This window comes from Vulpes vulpes, chromosome 15, assembly GCF_048418805.1.
Source record: "Vulpes vulpes isolate BD-2025 chromosome 15, VulVul3, whole genome shotgun sequence".
Taxonomy (NCBI): domain Eukaryota; kingdom Metazoa; phylum Chordata; class Mammalia; order Carnivora; family Canidae; genus Vulpes; species Vulpes vulpes.
Window position 1 is genome coordinate 53,445,066 of NC_132794.1, and position 22,505 is coordinate 53,467,570.

General features: G+C 38.3%; 1 protein-coding gene across 12 annotated transcripts in view; it reads left to right on the top strand.

Annotated features, from left to right (window-relative positions):
* Positions 1-22,505, top strand: part of SEMA6D (semaphorin 6D) — a 568,415-nt gene that overhangs the window by 176,482 nt on the left and 369,428 nt on the right. For all 12 annotated transcript variants that reach the window (XM_072738455.1, XM_072738427.1, XM_072738431.1 and 9 more), the window contains exon 2: positions 20,744-20,824. The gene's annotated coding sequence lies outside the window, so the exon portion shown is untranslated. The remainder of the gene's footprint in view (positions 1-20,743; positions 20,825-22,505) is intronic.

The following is a 22,505-nucleotide window of genomic DNA, read 5'->3' on the forward strand; positions in this document are numbered from 1 at the left end:
CATCCTCTTGTCACCAGTGGACTACCCAGGGCATGTTCTTTCCTCACAGTGACAGCAGTGCCATAGGGTGAGCTCAACAGTGCAAGTACATTTTAAACATGTTCTTGTGTCCATATTTGCTAATGCCCCCTTCTCCAGGGAAGTAACATGGCTGAGGCCAAAGTTAAGGGTGAGCAAAGTTCACTCTGCCACCGGGAAGCCAAAGCAAGTTACATGGCTAAGTCCAACAACAGTGAAGTGGAAAAGTATATTCACCCGTGCAACGGTAGGAGGACAGAAGTGAAGATTTGCTTGGAGTAATCTACCACATACACCTTCTGACTCTACCTGAACTGTTCACCTTGATCTAGCCTTGTTGTTTTTTTTTTTCCCCGTGTTCTTCACACAGGACAAGTTTTTTCCTGCCTCAAGAAACATTTGAATATGTAATTCCATCAAGATCTAAGGCTTCCTAGGGTTCTTTCTAATTTTAGCTTATATATAAATTCCTCAGAGGAGTCTCTTCTGGAGACATTAGTAGGGGGTCACCTCCTGTGACCTCTCTCAGTGGCCTTCTTCCTTCATAGCATTTATGTTAGTTTGCCACCTTTGTTTTCTCTTTACCAGCTTGGGGATCTGTCTTTCCTACTACACTGATTTTTTCCCCCCTCCATTCTGTATTGTCTGAAATGTTAGCCTCCCTTTGTAATTAATAATCAAGAGATGGGGGTGGGGATGTGAGTCAGAAGCAGAGTCTGCAATATGTGCAGCTCAAAGTCTGTGTTAGCCCAATTCTTACTCTCTTCATGCTCAGGAAGACTCGTGGCTCTGCTTTGAGCTTTCCTTCCTAAATTTGGCACTTGCTTCCTGAGTTTACCAGTCTGACAGGTTAACCCCTTTTACTCTGCTTTCTTTTCTGAAAGTATTTCCACTTAAGTTCAGAGACACTGTAAGACTTCTGGAGAGCAGCTCCTGTTTCTTCTTCTAAATGCTTAACCTAAATAAGCTGTCACTAACCCCCTCAACCAACTGGCTCCTCTGCTATCTGAATTGCTCTCCAGACTCAAACACACCGGATACTGGCAGAGCCACAACTGCAACTAGGCCTCTTGTCTACCACTGCAGAACTCTTTCTTATGATAGAAAACATTCTAATGCCAAATTGGGTAGCCTAAATTTTATACCAAAGGTTTCACTCAGTTCTAAATAAGTAGTGACAGTAAAAAATCTCCTAGCCTTCTTGCTGGACATTATGTGATCATTGTAAGAATCAATCCATCAGACAGTGGCTCCTATAACTAGTTAAAAGACAATGTCAAGCATATTAGGGAGAGGTGACTCTGTCTAACTAGAATGCTTTGGTTTCCAGTTGGCTGGAAATTAATACTGAATTGTATATAAACTCACACTGACTGGAATGACCTATCAACACTAAATTGAACTGCACATTTCACAAAGAGGCCCAAGATGAAATTTGGGGACCGAAACAACTATTGATTTTTTTTTTTTTTTTGCAAGAGTAGTGAAACTGGCTATTGTATGCTTTTACTCACATGCATTTTTTTGCTGAATATTTCTTGTTGGAGTATCCACTGAAGTATGCAAGGGTCATTAGAATAAAGGCTAGATTTTCTTAACATAAAGACAACTTTGATAACTGGTACATTTTTAGAAAAGATGGAATTTAGGGGCACCAGTTATACACGTGTATATTCTCTCCCATTCCTGTTACCCCAATCTCTCTTTCTCTTAATAGTTATATTGACACCCAGCAATGCCTCTTAAAATCACTACCATATGCTATCTGGGCTCACACTTAATTTTCATGGCCCACCTCCTTTACCTACTTTCTCTGTCCAATTTTTCAAGGAATTTATAAAACTATCATCACTAAGAATGTTTCATTTCCTGTTTTGTTTAAGGCACTGTTTTCACCAAGCACTCTTTGCTTTCACAACTGAAATTCCTTATCCAATTTATAGGACACCAAAAATGATTTGAGTGACAGTTTTCTCAATTATTCTGGTGATGGTACATAAGTAGCAGCACCATTGTGTTTGCACAAGAGAGAAGTTAATTTATTATAAACAAAGGATACCAGAGTAATGGCCCCACACAAAAACATACTCATTTCCTAATCGCCAGAACCTGTGAGTCTGTTATGGTACATGGCAAAAGAGACTTTGTAGTGGTAGTTCAGTTGAGGATCTTGAGGTGGGAAGATTATCCTAGATTGCTTGGGTGAGTGTGATGTAATCACCAGAGTCCCTGTGAGTCAAAGAAGGAGACAGAAAGGTCAGAATCAGAGACGGATGGGAAGATTCTGTGCTGCTACTGGCTTTGAAGATGGAGGAAAGGACCACAAACCAGGAAATGTAGGCAGCTTGTAGATGTTGGAAAATACAAGAAAATAGATTCCCTCAACCCCCAGAGCTTCCAGAAGGAACACAGCACTGTTGACACCTTGATTTTAGCACAGTGAGATGCATTACAGACCTCTGGTTTCCAGAGCTGTGAGATAATAAAATTGTGTTGTTTTAAACCACTGATTCTGTGGTAATTTGTTATAGCAACCACAAAAAACGAATATATGTGATTTTGGGTATTAGGGCTTAATTCTTTCCAGGAACCCCAGGTTGCCACCAGGGTGAGCAAAGTCTTCTAATGAAAATGAGGGATTTCTCTGGTTTTCATTCCTATTCAGAGGACTACTGAAGAGGTCTCTGGAGGGAAACTCCTTTCTAGCAGGTCTGTGCTTTACTTCCGTTTGGCTACCTTCATGTGACACAGTGAGAAGATTACATTTGTGAATTGATTCTAATCAAGAAGTCTTTGGCCTCCACAAATGGCTTCATTAGTCCCTAAGAATCATCAATAGCAGAAATATCTCCCTCAAGAAAATGCGAAAATACACATAAACAGGGGAAATTGTTGGTATGCCGTTAAGTATTCATAGTTGATCCAAAACCTATATTATCCTAATGTCATCATACTCTTAGTTTTTAAGCATATGCATTGGTGACCAAAAAAATAAATTGAAACATTCTGCTATATCTACAGAGTGTTTCCTTGGACTTAGTGAAGCATTCAGACCCACAAGATTACCATAGAAGATATTGGACAGCATATTCATTTAGATGAACCTGGATAGGAAACCTAGGACAACCTGAGGTATTTCTCTTCTGTGGGAGTCTTCACAGAATTTTGTGGAGTGCAGGAGAGCTGCAAGGAGAGAGGGTCAACATTGGGCACGTGCTTCAAAGCTGTATGCTCCGAGAGCCAATAATAACAGTAATATAGGCATAATTTCTAGGGTCCTTAGGAGGGACATGTCAGTGACAAATTCAGCACACTCGGGGAAGTTCCACGTGGTCTCCTACCAGGTATTTATAGTTCATGTATGTGCCTTCCAAACCAGATGCAATTTATGAATCACATTTCATCATAAACGACATTCATTAGCAACATAGCCAACATATGATTCTTAATGGATTAACCCAGATTTGATTTGAAAGATCAAATGAAGGTCAAGTTCTCATGGAGAATGGAAAAGGTTTCATTTACTGTTTACCCATAAGTATGTTGGAAACTGCCCATTGCTTGGGTATAACACTGCATTATCATCATCATTTTTGTTATTATTCATAGCTGCTATTTTTTGAAGATGAACATTTATGTAAAGCTTTGTGCTTTATACGCATTGGCTTATTAAGTCATCATCTGAATCTTATGAAGAATGTATAATTAATGCTATCTTTTCATAAGAACAATGAGGTTCAGAGAGGCTAAGGAAGTTTCTTAAAGATTTTTTAGCAAGTGAATGGCAAGATGGGTATTTGCACCAGTTCTCTCTGGTTCTTAAGCCCACTCTCTTAATCAGTTTGCTATGCTTGCATCCTCCTTGTTGCCAAATCCAAGTTGTGGTCATTGTCACAGACACCTGTGTTTGCATCAAGGAGGAAGTGTACCTTTCTTGGTCTATCAGAGACCCATATAGCCAGTTTCGTTAGCTGGGATTCACTATAACAAATGTGCCATAAGACAAAGAATGAATTTGTATATGCTTAGTTTCTCAAACTGAAATGGAGTATCTTTAATGGTTTAAAAAAAAAAAAAAGAAAAGAAAGGAGCTGGGGACACATGAACACTTCAGCAGTTCACAATGGTCTTTTCTCCCTTACATTCAGCACTTGGTACAACTATGCAACTAGAATGCAGGCAGATTCTGAAGAGGGTTGGATTTGTATCAAAAGAGAGTGGTGAATTAGTTGGGGAGAACAGCCTTTAACTTCATGTGTAAAGGAAGGCTTGAATATAGAGGTAGTGAGGGTCAACGGTATTCACTAATCACTTCCCTCACAAAAGAGGCTGCCTTCAGTTCTTGCTGACATCAATAGGAATACTAAATCCTACCATAGCATTTCAGCTGATTCCTTTCACAGCGGGATCACCACTGTTTCACCTCACTTTTCAAATCCTGCAGTCTTTGCTAGCCGTTTGGTGGAGTTATAAATGATTGTCTGTCTAAATCAACAAGTGGTAAATCTCTCTTAGTTATAATTTGATTTAAATTAGCTTACCTTGGGAAGCAGATCTCCGCATGTGCAAATTACCATAAACAGCAGCCTTCTTTGATGATTTACATAATTAAATGAGAGAATATTAAGACATTACTGTGAAGTGGCGACCTATGATGTCTATTTTTTTAAGTGAAGAAAAAGGTAATCTTTCACTTCTTCCCTGTTGCCATTTTCCACCAAAGCAAACCTCATTAAGATTGCTGTGGTCTTACCGAGAATGTTTTTTTCTGAGATGCCATGCCCCAAAAATGTGTAGGTTGCCTTAACATTTTTTAAACAACTGAGACAAGGTGAAATTCCCAAATACATATAGATAGGACATTACAGTACACCTGATTTATAAAATTACATACATAATATGTATTTTGAAATGTAGAAAACTAAGAAAGACAAAGTGCTTCAATTAGTTGTACTTTGGAAAATATATTATACGACATTGTTCTACTAAGCACTGTGAGGGGGAAGAGCTTTTCTTCAGAGAGTACTCTCTTGGGATTTCAAAAACATTTCTGCTTTTGGGGAGTGAGAGTTTTAAAATGTCATTGGAAGGTGTTGAAATTTAAGATGCAAATCTTCATTGGCTTTGTCAATGGAGAAGTCAAATGAAACAGTCAAATCCTGTGGAGCAAACCCTGGTTTTCAAAGCAGAAAGCTGTGATAAGAGGTTCACTGCGCCTCTTTATTTTTTAGACATTCCATGGATTGTCAGAAAGATATTTTGTTAACTGTTACCTGTTACAAAAAGAGCACATCCTTTTGAAAGAATAAGAAACCATTTGAGTATCATTCCCTGTTCCTCTGGAGAGTGCGTATAGGCTAGAGAAGGCCTTTAGGGGCCAAGTGCTATCATGTGGGGAAATGCTGTGATGCAGTGGTAGCTCCAAGTCCATTGCTAGGCAAGCTATCCTAGAGGCCCTGAAACAGAGACACCAAATGCTGATGCTCAGACCAATTAAAAACCTACAGCAAGAAGCAAGAGGGAAAGAAATGGGGCAGGTTAGCACACTTAGGATAGAGTGAAAATATGGGGTATGTACCACACATCCTGAATCTAATTTGTGTGATAGTCATACACAGGATCAGCTACTCAATTTACAGGCTTCAGTGCAAAATAAAAACGTGGGGGCTTTTGTTCAAAAAAACAGGAAAACAAGTCGGTAAAGATACTAAAATATCCAGGTTTTCTTTTCATCTGGGTTTCTTCTATCCTTATACACATGCTCTGTTGCCTCATTGAACTTCTCATACAAAACTCAAATTGAAAGATAAAATTATTAAGAATCTCAGGACAGTGACAGTAGAGCACTATAAACCAAGTATGGGGCCCTTCAGGTCTGTTCCTACATCCTATTTCTCTCTACATCTTTTTTTTTTTTTTTTTTTTTTTTTTTTGGCTAATGGCCTTGAACCACTAATAAAAGTTGGTGGAGGACTGAGGAAGGAATGGGATTTCTGATTTGGACACCCTTGTTTGGAGAGCCCTCAGAGACTTCTATGTAGACAACCAGCAGGCCTGCTTAGGCTACTTGGGTCACAGAGCATGCTCATAGCATAGGTCAGCTAGGGACATCATTCAGATATTAGTCTGTTTGGAGAACCTATTCAAAACTATAAACCAAATGAAATCACAAATGGAGACACAGAGAGAAGAGAGGATATAGATGAGAAAAAATATTGGTTTTTCTGCCAAGATTTTAAACTTCATGAGGGCAGATCATGTATTTCAATTTGTTTTTGCAATTCATGAGCAATGTGTCTTACTCATAATAGGTATTAGATAAATGTTCAAAGAATGAATCAAGATGTAATCAGCAAGCCATTCAAAAGTATTATTTTTCTCACAAACTTTTTCTTAACTCCCTCTAGTCTGGAAAGGGTTTGCTTTCCCAGCAGAAATTATACATTGATATATTATATGCATGCCTGTTAGAGGTGATTTTATTGTTTTATTTCTGTAAGTAATTAACCTGTTTCCCATGCCTTCTGTGATACCAATGAAAAATATTTAGTGTGGAATAACTCACTCATATGTAACTTCAGCATTTTCTTGTTCTTCACCACTTGTCACTGAAGATGTTGTAACATAACTATGATATCATATATCCATTATCTCTGGGAGCTTCATAAGCAGTTTCCAGTGGCTATTTGCTTCACTGTTTGTTGAGATTTTATTCCTCTGGAAAAATTTCCATTGCTGTTTTTCATTTCCTTTGGAAAGAGAAAAAAGGCAAAAATAGAACAACAGTATCTTTTAAAATGTGCTTTATGAACAAATATGCTTATAAAAGCCTAGTTTCTCAAATCACTACACAAATTGAAAGGCCTTCAGCACTCATGCTATCCCCAGCCCCCAACACTTTCCCTAGCAAAAATCCAGAACAGTGTCTGCCTTATGAAAAATCTTCTAATCCCAGCCATGGCATTTGTGACTTGGCTAATTATGAAGTACAATTAAAAGATGATTAAGAATTGTTCCCTTCTTAGCCAGAACTCAGGAAGTGTTCTCTTTGTTCTTACCTATTTAATCACCTTTGCAGTCATTTTCAATCTAGCTTTACTCCTTTTGACATATCCCAAAATAGCCTTTTTAATTCTGGCCAGAGATGTTCTTTCTTCTTATCTGATCTGGCACTGTCTCCTGCTTTATTGGCTGCTATCAAATAAGATACCCTTTTAAACGATCTAAAGTCACAGATGCCTCACTTTTCAGGCTATAAATTCCTGAACTTCAGCCTGTTGTTGGTGAGTCTTCATAGTAGGACCAAGGGTCCCAGAGCCTGTGTGTCTATGCCAATAAAATGAACAAGAGATTTGTTGTTGTTTTGCTTCTTAAATATCCTGAAAGGCTGCTGAAAACCATTCTAATCCCTGCTCCCCATGACCCTGATGAGGCTTCCAGCTGAGAGTTTTAAAGAAATGAAGAGATATGGCTTGACACAGAAGAGGAAAGACATTATAATTTTATACACAGGGAAGGGTATGTCTGAAGACTTGGAAGTGAGAGCAAGAGAGAAGTATTGGGTGGTGCCATGGCCATTGCTGGGGGAATCCTGAAGTAAGCTGTCATCTGTCTCTCAGGAACCAACATGATGCTTTTGCCTTGGCAACTCGGATAAGCTACGGTGACCGTAGGGCCCTTATCCAGAGAGTGTTTAGGGCCCCTGTTACAAGAGCCATACTGCCTGGATAAACTTACCACCAGCAAAACCTTGGTCAAGATACTTACCCTCTTTGTACCTTAAAAATAGTCATTAGAATGCACCACTGAAAGATTGGTGTAATTATGCTTTAGTTAACATTTGGGGGCCACCAGTCTTGCCAGGTGCTTTCACAGAGATTTATTACATGAGAGTATTGTGTCAATGTATAGGCACTTGTAAAAATATAAACTATTATATATTTTCTCAGTTAAAAATGGAAATCTTTTTGCTGCTTTTATTTTTTTTTCTATTATTATCTGCATTTTAGTGAAGAAAAAAAAAAAAACAGGAGAGAATAGAAGAGGTTAAGTGATTTGCTCAAGGTCACATAGCTGGTAATTCTAGGCCACAAACCCACAGTGAGCTTTCTAGTCCAGTGAGATTCCCATGACAACTCAGTTTACAACAATCTGCTTTTAATCAAGTGCCAGAGCAACATTCAGCTTACTGATTCTCCTACCAGCCACCATCCTGCTGAATCTCCCTAAGAATTTCTCTTAACTCAGGGCCTGGGAACTATATATATATATATATATATATATATATATATATACACACATATCAGCCACCTAAACCTCTTTTCTTCCCAAATCCTGGCCTCCTAGACTTCAACTCCTCTGGCTTCCTGGCTGATACCCTAGATCTTCTTTTTGATTCTACCAAATTTGTAAGGCCAAAAATAGGGTATTTGTGGTTTGAAGATCTGTGCTTCCATAATTATTACTTGCCATCATCAGCAGTAATGAACATGCCCCCTTGGCCAGGACTAGGACCCAGGCTAGTGCCTTATGCTGGGGAAAGCATGGTCATGCTAGCCAAAGCCCCATGGGGAGTGCTACTCTAAAGGTGTGGAACAAATTTGAAGGATAATCATGTTATCTCACTCATTAAAGTAGAATTACCTGAGGATGAACATCAATCTAAAGGACAGAATATCAGAAGAAAAGACATTTGGAAGAATTTCCTTGAGAGATGAGGCCTTTGGTGAGGTCGGTCAATAAAAATATCAATGTGTTAGGCTCATCTGGGCCCAGATTTAGGTAAAAACAGGGACATGTTTTTTGAAATTGAATCAGAAAAAGTCTTAAATAAGGAGATTTGGAATTTAGGTCATAGACTGGGTTGTGTTTTTTTTTATTTTATTTTATTTTTTTTAATTAATTTTTATTGGTGTTCAATTTACCAACATACAGAAAAACACCCAGTGCTCATCCCGTCAAGTGTCCACCTCAGTGCCCGTCACCCATTCCCCTCCAACCCCCGCCCTCCTCCCCTTCCACCACCCCTAGTTCGTTTCCCCAAGTTAGGAGTCTTTATGTTCTGTCTCCCTTCCTGATATTTCCCAACATTTCTTTTCCCTTCCTTTATATTCCCTTTCACTATTATTTATATTCCCCAAATGAATGAGAACATACACTGTTTGTCCTTCTCCGATTGACTTATTTCACTCAGCATAATACCCTCCAGTTCCATCCACATCGAAGCAAATGGTGGGTATTTGTCGTTTCTAATGGCTGAGGAATATTCCATTGTATACATAAACCACATCTTCTTTATCCATTCATCTTTCGATGGACACCGAGGTTGTGTTTGTTTTGAAGAATTTCATTTCCATGATACCCTCCTATCCAGTCCTTAATATGTTTAAGAGAGTTCCAGTGAATCCTAAGAAAGGTTTTTTAAGACTCAGCAGACCTTGTATTGGACAATGATGCTTTAATTAAAAGAGGAAAAATTGTAGCCACAAAAGATACTTCTCACTGAACACCTTCTATGGGCTACACACCATGCATAATGCTTTCTATCCATTCTCTTTTTAAATATTTCTTACAAACCTATGAGGCACACATTAGCCCCGTTTTCATGGAGAAGAAGCTGACTTTTATGAGAGGTTGTTATAGGCTGCTATTGTTGAGGAATCTCTGGAATTACAATCATGTCTGGATTATCCAAGGAGGCTTTGAACCTACTTTTTTTAATGATACACAATTTATCAAGCATTTGTCCATTTCTATCCTGATGACCTTCTGTGGAATGGTTCTGTAGCACACATACTGGCTTACTGGCTTTTATGGTGTAAGAATGCTGTTTTGAAGATCTGTACTTACATAAAATTATTTTGAAGCCATGCTGAGGTGGGAAATAATCCAATATAAAATCAGGCCGACTTCTGTCAAAGAATTTCTAACAGAGGCAGAACAGCCTGGGGGCCAAGGATAGAGATTCAGAAAATGGATGGATATCTGGGTTTGAATCCCATTCTGTCATTTATTAGTAGTGAGACAAATTACTTATTTATGCCTTCATTTCCTCATCTGTAAAAGGGAGATAGTAATGGTAGCCTACCTCATAGGGTTGTTGAGAGGATTAAATGATTAGCTTACTTAAAGCTCTTGGAATCATGCCTGATACGTAGTAAATACTCTGTAAATATTAGCTATTGTTTTATTATTATTATTATTGACATAGGTAATTGTCTTGTGTCTTATTTCTCTATATAATATAATCATCTTATTCTGCTCAAATCCTTTCATAACTCACATTCCTTTTATAAATTACAATAACTTTCATTTTTGATTATTTAACATGTGCTATGGATTGTGACAAGCACATGGTCTCATTTAACCTACACACAAATCGTAAAAGGTTAGCAGGGTTATTAACAACATTTTACAGATGAGAAAAATGGGATTCAGTGAGATTTTAAAACTTGCCAAAATACTAAAGCTCACAGAAGCAAATTTTGAGCAGAAACCTTGTTTTGCATAATATCAAGGCTATTACTCGCTGTGTTATAATCTGTAACCTCCCTTCCTCTCACCTCCTGATCACCCAGTACCCTGCAGCACACTGTGTCATCCACTTTGCCAGACTGTTTTCACCCAATCTCTTCCCAGAAGTTTACACTCCAGGAATACTAAATGCCTGGCAGGGCTCTAAGCTCTTCCATGTCCTGCAATTGTGTATATGCTGATCTCACCACCTCTAGTGCCCTTTCCACTGGTAAATTAAGAAAGTAATTGCCTACTCTTCAATAATCATGCTGTCTCACCTCTTTGAGGTCTTCTCTTACTTTTTATGGCATAATAGGTTGTTTTGTTTCCATGCACCCATACCATCCATTACTCAATGTCCAGTTCTTTTCCCCACCAGACTGTGGGCCCTTCAGAAATAGATAACTTTTACTTTTAATCTCTGCCTCCCCTAGAACCCAGAACTGAGTCTTTAACAAAGTAAGAAAGTCATAAAGTTATAAAATGATGAACCAATGAATACAAATTTCAGATTATTATCTAGAGCAGCATTGTCTAATAGACCTTTTTTTGAGAATGAAAATGTTCAACACCTGTCCAGTTGAAATCATGAAATGTGGCTGCTGCAGGTGTAGAACCGTAATTGTATTTAGTTGCAAGTAATCTATAATTCAATAACTACTTGTGGCCAGTGGCTAATGTACTGGGCAGCACAGTTGTTGAGTGAGAGCTGGAGCAGGGTTTTATTGAAGGTTCTTCTCGAACCTTATCTTTATTTCCTTCTGTTATGTACTGTATCATAAACTTGGTCAAAGTCAGAGTGTTACATATGTTGGAGAACAGAGGTTTTAAGATGCTGTGGTGAAGGGCAGCCCCGGTGGTGCAGCGGTTTAGTGCCGCCTTCAGCCTGGGGTGTGATCCTGGAGACCTGGGATCGAGTCCCACGTTGGGCTTCCTGTATGTTCTGCCCCCCCCAATAAGTAAATAAATCTTAAAAAAAAAAAAAAGCACCTTTAAAAAAAAAAAGATGCTGTGGTGAGACAGAACACTATCCTATTAACACACTAAAGATCCTCCACTGATGGACTTCTCAGAGGGGAAATTTGGGCTCTTGGAGCCACTTAAGTAACTATAGCAATGATTTTTGTGATAGGGTTAGCAATTTTCTCCACTGTCGTTGGGTTCATGGGAGATATTTCGGACCTGAGTAAGATGTCTACATTGGGTGCTTTCAGGTTTCCTGTAGAGCCAACACGTGGGAAAAGATACTAGCCTCGCTTTATCTATAAGCTTTCACTGGGCCCCTCTGACATTAGTACTCGTATCTGTTTTCCACTTGTCTTGGTATGGTGCCATTATTTGTTTATGTTCTGTCTTCTCCCCATCCTGGGTTACTTCATTGAGCACCAAAGCCTTTTTCTTATGCATTTTTATTCCTCTAGGACTTACCATAGCACTCAATGTAAGGAAAGAGGGTCAATAAATGATGAATGAATGAATGAGTGAACATTGAGTTCAGGAATAAGCCAACAACTCCTGGGACTCCAAGAGGCCTAATATATTCATCACAGAAGAATGAATATACCAGAGTGCTACCAGGTGCAGCAATGTCACCCTCTAAAGAGAGAGACATGTGGGCACAGAAATCTGTCCTGTTCACCGGACAATCACAAAGAGAAGCAGTTGTGCATTCTAGGCCAGTCTAGGCAGTTAGATTGGGTGGAGTCTCAGTCAAGTTGGCAATACCACCTTGCAGTCCACCTGAGGGAGTTTGGATTTAATTAATAGGAAGCAACAAGGTGTTTTAACAAAAGCTGTTTTTCACAATCTGAGTTGGCTGGAGAGCTTGCCCAGCTTCCCTGGAGTCTGAAATGAACTGGACCAGTAAATGTGCAACTCTTCTTTCTCGCACAGTCTTTGTCTGGCAGGGGCCTGTGGAAAAATGTGAAAGTTATTAGAGAACCCCAGAAATGCAAACTACATGTACACACATACAGCCATCTTAGGAGGAGGCAGTAGGAAGTTAAATGCTTAAATGGACTGTGAACAAGGATTTATCTCAGTTCAATCTAATTCAATTCAATAAAAATTTAGTGAGTATGTACTTTTTTGGGGGTATACATGAATAATTAAGACACAGTTCTACCTTTAAAGAATTCACAACCTTGTACAGCAGAAAAACTGGCAAACTAATAACTTGTAATAGAATATGATGAACACAATAATAGAGATGAGCTGGGTCCACTGGTGGCCCAATGGAAGAAATGATTAGCTCTACCTGAGTTTCTCTTGAACCATGTGAGAAATTCTTTGACTTCATGGGTTGGGCTGAGGTAGAGACTAGAAGGGGAGGGAAAGACTCTCCAGTTAGAAGCAAGAGCATTGGCAAAGGGACAAGGGTATGGAAGAGTATACAGAGGGTATTGGGGGGAAAAGTGGCTGGTTCTCCCAGTGGGGACTACAGAGTGTTCATTTCATCAAAATATCGTTCTGCCTTTATGGAGTTTGAGAGATGTTTCCTGCTATAATATATAGGATAGATTGACAAGAAGAAAGCTTCTAAATAGGACAGTCAGGTGGGAAGCTATTATCACAATTTTATGGTGAGAGGTTTAGGGTCCCAGTTAGACCTATGGCTCTGAAAACAAAGAGCAAGACTTTACAAGGTAATTCTAGAGAAGTGATTCTCAATCTCCTTTCTATAAGATAATTTCTGGGAAATAAAATATATACTACTCTACAACAGTCATAGTACACAAGTGTTTCTAGAAAGGAATGTGGGGGTATAACATGGAAAATCACCCTGGATGATTCTGGAATATAAACCATTTTCTAACTATCCTACCAAGGATAATCCCTATTCTATAAGAAAAACAGAACTTTGTGAGGGTTCAGAAGTGGCTGAAGATATAAAAAATAAATGTTACAGTTTACTGTGAACCTATAATGAGCAACGTTCTGGGCAGCCATAATTTAATTTGATCTTGATTATAGCCTTATAGGGTAAGTATTTATCTTTATTTTACCAAGGATGGACCTAAAGTTCAGCTAGATTCTGAAACTTGGTCTAGCTCCCATTGCTACATCTGGATTTGAGCCAAGGACCATCTAATTACAAAACCCAAGCTCTTTGCAGCATGCAACACTACTTCTCTCCTGGGAGCTTTAATCCTGTGACCTGAGAAAGCCCTAGCATTATAGCAGAGGGCTGTCCTTTATAAGAAAGAAGAAATTGGCAAAAAGGATAGGTTTCAGGACAAAGATGCCAAGCCAATACTCTGATCTGTCGCCTTCTAGAGATAACTTTTTTCTCCAATATCACCACTACAGTATATCAAAGAATGATGAAGAATTACATTCTAATTTTCTAAAAGCACACGGGAAGGAAATAAGGGAATTATTCATTCATCTTTTTCAATCAACATGTATTTATTAAGCTAATATATCTTGGGCATTTTGCTTAGTATAGAGGATAAAAGGTATATTTATAGGCATTGACCTTGCCCTCCAGAAATTCATAGTTTTGTGCAGGCTAAAACATGTAAATTACAATTCCAGTAGAGAGTGCTAAGTGGTCAAGTAGAGATGTGTGCAGTGTTATGAGAACATAGGAGAGGGAATGACTAGTGCCTTCCTAGAGTTTGAGCAAGTCTTCACCTAGCTGCTTATGTGGCAGCTGTTTCTTAAAAGGATGAGTAGAAATTTGCTCAGCGGAGAAGTGAAAAAGGAAGAGGGGACAAGCAGAGCAAAGGCACAGTAAACTTAAAGTGTTTTAGGAGATGTAAGAAGTTCCATGCAGTGAGAAGTGAAAAGTCCGTTCCATGTGGTGAGAAGTGAAAAGTCCGGGAAGGATTATAAAAGATTTTGGATTCCCATCTAAGAACAGGAATCTCATCCCTGAGTGAGGTGTTGTTGGTGAGGAGGAGGTGTGAAGGAGTTGAGAGAGATGGAATGAACTTGGTGTCTCAGAAAACATTTTGAGAGTTAACAGGGAAGGATTTGCTTGGACAAGGATGGTACCAGAAGAGGATCAGACCCTCAAGTCCCATCTCAGGCAGAGTCTCAATCCATCCTAAGGACTTACCGCCAGTCTTCATACACTTCCCCAGAGGGTTAAGTAATTTTAGAGGTCAGGTGTGAAAGGAGGAGGAGTTTTGCCTTGCTCTTCCTAGGTGGAGAGTATAAGGTTGAAGGCTGCATACCTGCCCATACAATGAATCAGTGCCATGGGGCGTTTCCCATAACAAAAAAAAAAAAAAAAATTAGTCCTTGACGCGTAGACATTCTTACTTCCTTTGTTTTTGCTTCTCATGTTGCCTAAAGGCCCATCTTTTGACTTGCATAATTCCCTCATCTACCCGGAATGCCTCATATAAACTCTACAGCTGCTAATATTTCATTGTCATTTTCAGCTCTATTACATCTTTCTCTCAATTGTTCTTTAGAGCACGAGATGTCATCTAGAGGGGTTCTGCGGCTTGCATAAATGAGTTATGAATCCTCAGGATTTCAAGCGGGTTACCAAACCCCTTCCAGCAGAACCAGGCATCTGGTAACTCCAAAGTGTGAAAAGGACATTATGCATATGTATGCAGAGACACATGCCCTACAGCGCTTCCCAAGTACACACCGCATTTTCATTCACACAGGCGCCATATGCAAGAGGACCTGAGAACTGCTCTTTGAAAGAAAAAGAGCTTTAACATATCCTTTCTTCACTCTCCTCTTTACAGTTCTTCAGTTTTCTTTTTCTGAGCCCATGAAAGAAGTATGGAAAAGGTTTGTTTGAGCATGCACATTTTGTGTTATATACAGCTTTGCACATAAGTAGGCAGGTAAGCATCAGTAGTTATAGGAGAAAGTGAGAAAAGCAACAAAGCTCAGTCTACACAAACACAACAAGCTACATTACTTGACATACATAATTTTGCCTGAACTGCCTGACTATGGAGAGTGGTACTAACAAACTTTGATGGGAGGTATCCAATAACTTGAACTTTTCTCTATTTCAGAGTGTAATACAAAGGCCTCAGAATATCACAAAAGGCAAGGCATGGCAGGCCAAGGAGTCTGGATGCTCAGGCAATGAGGACATCTCAGGAAATCATTACTTTATTTAGACTCTGTCAGATTTTGGTTGAGACTGTGGGCTTTGATTTATACCTGGATTTGAATCATGCTCTGGTACTAATTTGCTTTATGACCTTAAGCAAGTCATTTTACCCACTTTAGTCCTTGGATTATTTATTCGTATGAAGAGGATAACACCTACTTCATGCAGTGGTTATACGGATTAAGTATGCACACTTACATAACCTTTACAGTGGTGTGCAGCCCATAACAAGACCTCAATAAGTTCAACTGTTACTGTTTTTACATTGTTACACATTATCTTAGACACTTCACTTAGCTTCAGTTTTCTTTTTTTAAAAATTGGACTAAGACATAAATAAAAATTGGACTAATAGTAACTATCCTATTCACTTTATATGGTTTTGTGAATATTAACTGTGTATATAAAGATACTCTGAAGTAAAGTGAAAAATTCTAAATATGCAGAAGGTGTGGTTATTGTCATTATTTTAGTGGTCCTAAGGCTGTTATAGTTACAGAATATTTAGGAAAGGTCCACTTGAAGTAGATACAGAATGTTACTGTTTGTTCCTCAGAGGAACAACTGCATTTTTCCATCAAGCCCAATTCCTATCTAAAATGTCATATGTGTATAAGATGGATAATACTTGGAAATAAGGATCGGGAGATCCTCTGTTCCCTCTGAGAGTGGTGTATACACAGTGGAAACCTTCAGTTTTTACATTTTTACAACTGCTTGGCTATTATCATTCCTGGAGCTTAGAGTTTTAATGTGATTATCAATGCCCATCTGATTGATAAGTAACCAGAAGCTCAGATACTTGCAAATCCTGCCAGTCTTTATTGCTTTCTTTCCCACAAAGATGGTGCTCTCATGCCTTTCTTCAGAATCCTCTTGGCCCTTCATAGGAGAGGGCACCTTGGTCTCAGAAGGAAGCCCTTGACCAAGCTGTTGGGGACCTGTGATTTATTGCCAGGGCTGCCCAAATCCCTTTTCTAGGTGAATTTCAGTGCTTTCACTTCTCACCTCTGTGACCACCATGTGGAAGTAAAGGGGACTGGTGGATGAGCAGGGCATGGTCTGGCATTCTCAGGCAGAGCTGTGTTTGAACCTCACCTCTGCCAAATACTACTTGCAGTTGTTTGGTCTGGTTTAGATTATTTATTCACTCTCATACTTGTTTACTGCATCTATACATGGGGATAATAGTATATATACTGAGCAAGATTTTTTCTGAGAATTAGTTGAAATAATGTACTTAAAATATCTTCCAAAGAATATAGTGCAAAGCAAATGCTTTTTTGCTCTCCTGTTCTTTCCCTTTGATTTGTAATAATTCATTAACAGTTATTCTGCAACTTTGGCTTTGTAGACCACTCTTTCCTATGTATAAAATGAAGTTAAACTCAATGACTTAGAATTCCTGTACACTAGTGAAGCTCTAAAATCCCCACAGTTCAAGTGCTGTGTCCTAGGAATAAATGAGGCTGCTCTGTACATTCTTAGGTAGGTGGGATCAAGGCATCCTGCGAGATTGAACAGAGAGAATTTGGCCTAGGTGTTACTGAATAAGTAGGATTATGATAAGCAAATAGGTATTGACAGAATGAGGAAAGACATACAGTGTCTAATGCTTCATTAGTTTCAACGAAAGCTGTTTGGGTAAACTGATTCACACTATAGTAATAGAGATTCTCCTGAGCTGTATTTGTAAATTTGAAAAAGGGCAACTTAAAGGAAGCATGACCCTTTTCCTGGAAAGGCAGTACCTCTCCCTGGCCCTTAGTACACACTGGCAGGAGTGTAGCAGACCTTCCAGGAGACATGATTCCTTGCTGGGCAATAATCTGCATTGGTTTGTTGTTTCCAGGCATACTTGCTGGTTGTTGAACTTTGGATGAACAAATGAGTATCACTGATGTACCTAAAATATAAATGTGGAGTAGGATCCAGAAGAAGAGAACCTAGTGATCATTTTATAATAGCAGTTCTCCTGGAACACTTCCTGAAGATACCCCAGAGCACTTTTGCAAATGCTGATTTTTTTTTTTAAGCTTGTAGACAGCTTTTTCTTGTCTTTTGTACAGCTGTGAGTGTAGGAACACAATTCTCTGGGGACCTGAGCATATGTTCTCTCCCTGTGAAAATCTGGGAGAGAACCCCAAAGGACACATTGTACCCCTCTTCCAGCCAAGAAAGGAAAAATCCTGCTTGAAATGCTCCCTTGGACAATGAGTAAAACTGTGACTTGGGAATACAGCTTTATAAACTTTTCTTGTATTAGAATAAAAGAGTGAATTGATCTATGAGTCTGAAATTTGGGTTCAATCCTTGATCTCTTACTGTGAAGTATTGTATGAAAAGCTCCCTGGGCTTTATTTTCTCTCCTACAAATAAGGAGATTAGGCCAATGGACATGGCAATATACCTTCCATGTCACTCCTCCTAGTTGTTGCCATTTTATTGGCATTTCCTAGAACTGAGGAGCCAAAATAATACTTAGATTTTTTTGGTTCAGCTTTCTCATTTCACAGGTGAGAAAATTGAGGTGTAGAGAGGTGGAGGCATTTGCCACAAAGGCCACAAAATGAGTTAGAATCAGAGCTGGATTAGAACCAACATCCTTAGACTGCCAATCCAAATGTGAGAGAAAGTGTGTGCCTTTGGTTCTTTTTGGTTTAATAACTTTATTTGTGCAGAAAGCATTTCAACACAACTGAAACAGGTTTGGGTTTATATCTCTCTTCAAATAAGTCTTACCTGTTCTGTTCTTTTTGGTTTAATAACTTTATTTGTGCAGAAAGCATTTCAACACAACTGAAACAGGTTTGGGTTTATATCTCTCTTCAAATAAGTCTTACCTGTTGGCAGTGTCTGATTTTTTAAAAAGCCAGTTCCCTTTTTAAACATCACAGCTGTTGTTCCTCTTACATATACTTCTGCTAAATTCAGTGCTCAACTTATCTCAACTGTAGCCAGAAAACACAAGAAGGAACTGACTAGGAGAGAAAAGTTTTTCTCATTAACTGGGTCTGAAATTGGTTTCTGATTAGTTCTCAAATTCAGTCTTTGGGTTAGGTGCATTAGGGTATCTGTTTTCCTTAAAAATATATAGTCCTGGATCCTATCCTAAATCTCTTGATTCGGAATCTTTTTTTTTGTAAAAATTTTACTTATTTATTTATGAGAGACACACAGAGAGAAAGGCAGAGACATAGACAGAGGGAGAAACAGGCTCCATGCGGGGAACCCGATGTGGAACTTGATCCCAGGACTCCAGGATCATGCCCTGAGCTGAAGGCAGATGCTCAACTGCTGAACAACTGTCCCTTGATTCAGAATCTTTAGGAAATAGGGCCGAAGAATCTTTATTTTTACATACCCTCCAAGTATTTCTTATGCACACTCACATTCAAGAATTGCCTTCCTCAGTACTTGCTCAAATATTATCAGTCTTTAATAATACTAATCTAATGATTATTCTATCCTTAATGACTTTTTGGCCTTTAAAATGTTAAGGAATACAGAATTCAGAAAGCATATTTGAAAAACATAAGTATATTATGCTAAAGTTTGTAATCTTGCATTTTTCCAATAAAATACTTTTCCCCCTCAATTGAAATACAAGATGAGAGGCTGTGGTATGGTTAATGCCATGATAGGTACTGTGCAGGGTATACAGATTTCTCTGTAGCCCTCATATGAAGGGAGCTTCCTTAGTATGTATATATATGTATGTATATATATATATATATTTATTTATTTATTTTTATCTTCACAATTGCATGTATTCTTGCCATTGAAGAATTATTCCCATAGTTCTGCTTTGTTTTTTTAATACAAAAACATCAGATGCATAATTCCAAAAATTACTTTAGCAAATGGTGAATATAAAATGTATGTTTCCTCTTAGCATTAAATAAACTAACACACACACTCATACCTTGATAGAATAAAAACCCATATAAGAATTACTACATCGAGGCAGCCCGGGTGGCTTAGCAGTTTAGCGCCGCCTTCAGCCCAGGGCATGATCCTGGAGACCTGGGATCGAATCCCATGTCAGGCTCCCTGCATGGAGCCTGCTTCTCCCTCTGCCTGTGTCTCTGCCTCTCTCTCTCTGTGTCTTTCATGAATAAATAAATAAAATCTTTTAAAAAATTACTACATCTGACATTTTCTAACTTTAAAACCCTTAGATTGAAAGTGAAAGGAAAAAATCTGTGGCATACAAGTGAATGAGTATCATTACTTTAGATCAAGCTCCTGAGTTACTCAGATACATTTGAAATCCATGTCTCAGGTGCCTGCCACCAGCAAAAGACCTAGAACCCCAGAGTATGTCTGAAAGATCTCTAATCCATTGAGTGTCTCAGGCTTTGAGTGAAGCCCAATGGAGAATCCATTCCTGACCAAAGGCTTCTCTGGTTTTTCAAGCAGTTTCAGGGATCTCCTGAAGATAAATGTCCATTAATCTACTTTTCACCCTCTTGTATTCAAGTTTTGGATTCTCAAGTTTCCACTGAACTCATTTCCCTTCTGTTTCTATATAGCCACTACTGGGTTCAAATCCCTTTATTTCGTAGTGTAGTCAGATCTGTCCATTCTTACCTTCAAAGCTTCTATTCTAAGGGCAGTAGGGAGAACTTGGAAGCCATCCTGGAGTAGGAGTATAAGATATCCTTGGGGTTCTCTAGTCACTTTGATGTGACGCTCAGTCAAAACCCTGATGCTTGGCCCATAGAATGCCCACAGACTTTTCAGTCATGTAAGCACATACTTCATTAAGATTGGGTTGGTTCCTTTTTTTCCCCACAGAAACTGTGTCAGTCTTGCAGTTTATTAAAACTACTCATGCAGTGTGCACCATTATTCTTTTTGCTTGTATTCATGAATGGCTTGTTCTCAATAGGAACATCCAGGTGGAGATCAATAATCAGTCTCCTAGTTAGGGAAGAAAAAAAAAAAGAAGAAAATCCATTGGTGCACTGCATTCAGCTGTGTTTAAGAGGTCTTATCATTAAAACAGCAGCAGGCATTCATAAACCAAGCTTGCTGGCAGTGCTGGACATGCAGGATTAAAATAATTGTCCATCAGGCTCTGTCTCATAAACATTTTCCTTTGACTTTTGGCAGGATCATCAACCTGAGCATATGCCAGTTGACATGGGAACACTGAGGCCAGCAATTTAAGGATTTTCACATTTGCCTGCAGTGGTAAGATTTAAAGATATAACAATAAAAGACATTAAATATTACTAGGTTCTGGGTTTTTGCACTATATATGAAAGTGAAGTTGTTTACATGTAATGTTTTTTGTCCTATATGGGTTTCTATTTAATTACCTTGTATAAAATCACAGTAAACACAAGAGAAATCTCTAATCCACAAATGTTGAATTTAGTATTGTTTAGGTTAGGGGAAGTAGGAAAACTAAGTAATATCAAGATTTTAAAATTTCTATACAATTGGACCAAAAGGGAGAAATGGTTTCCATTTTGAACATATCTCTCTATTAAGAAGAGATATGATTATCAGTGCACGGAAGGAAACAAAGTTCAAGATCAATGAAGAAAAAAAGGGGGCAGTGATTCTGTTCTTAATACCTTAGGGAGGCAGTAATGGCCTCAGTATGGATCCAAAGATCGGGTTTCTAAAAGAATCAAATCTGTAATAATTGGGTGATTGCATAAAAATGAAGAATTCCTGATGATGGTGTGGTGACATACTGGATGCTTGTTGACATCAGAGGCACAACCATATGATGATTCTTAAAAAGAGAATCATAATGATGAAGATGTTGGCAGATGGTTAAAAGGTTGTTTTGAAAAGAGAAGCCTTCCATTCTGTGTGTGTTTTCCATTTCCATTTACACACACACACATTCTTAGATATGAGGCCAAAATATAATATTGAATAAAGTATTATTTGAACGTTCCATATTTTATGAAATAGAACAAAGTATCTAGATACATTTTGAATATAAAGTAAAAATGTACCATGATGTAGTTAACTGGAGCCAAACAAGATTGTCTATGCCCCAGGTAGATTCTTGGGACTCTGAACTGTTGAACTTAAAAAGTTAAATTTAGTAATAATATCCATTCCATTACCAACTTCAAGGTGAGTCAGATCTTCATAGGGTGAGACAATATTTGGTATTTTTAGTTCTCAGATGGCTGCCATTTTAGTATATTTTCCATGTATGTTTGGGTCTCCATCTTCATGGGGCCTTGTAGCAGGTCCATGATACATTGAACAACATGTGATTTAACCAACTTATTTGTCCATTTTTGTATACCACAGATGGCCTTATATCTGTGATTTTCAAAGGACATATTTTGGCAATTCAGTATTCAAATTTAGTCTTCTGAGTATATTCCTCTCAAATTGCCCTGCTGTTTTATTCAGTTATATTATTGCGGTAACTTTTAGTTTAACAGCTTGTATTCACATAATCTATTTATGGAACAATGGAAGAATGATTATTAAATAGCCTGGAAGAGGCATTACTTAAAACTGATACCTGAAAATGATGGTACAACTTCACACTTTCATACATATAAAAGTAAGTGAATGTATTATTATGGTTTCTTTTATCTGAATACCACACTCCTTTTAAAAATTAAATTACTTTGCATTTGAGTTTAATGTTTTATTTCATGATTTAGATATGCTTTCTAGAACTACCACCACGCTAATTCCCATACATAAATCATGGTTTCTTATATATACATGGAATTCAAAATAACATCCTAATGAAAGTCATTAAATCTCAGATATCCGAAGGGCTAGAATTAAACTGAACAGGGCTTTTTAAAATCCCCGAGGTTGGGCAGTTTGAGGAAAAAACAAAAGTAGGAGAAAAATGCATGTGATTGGCCTTAATGAAACAGAG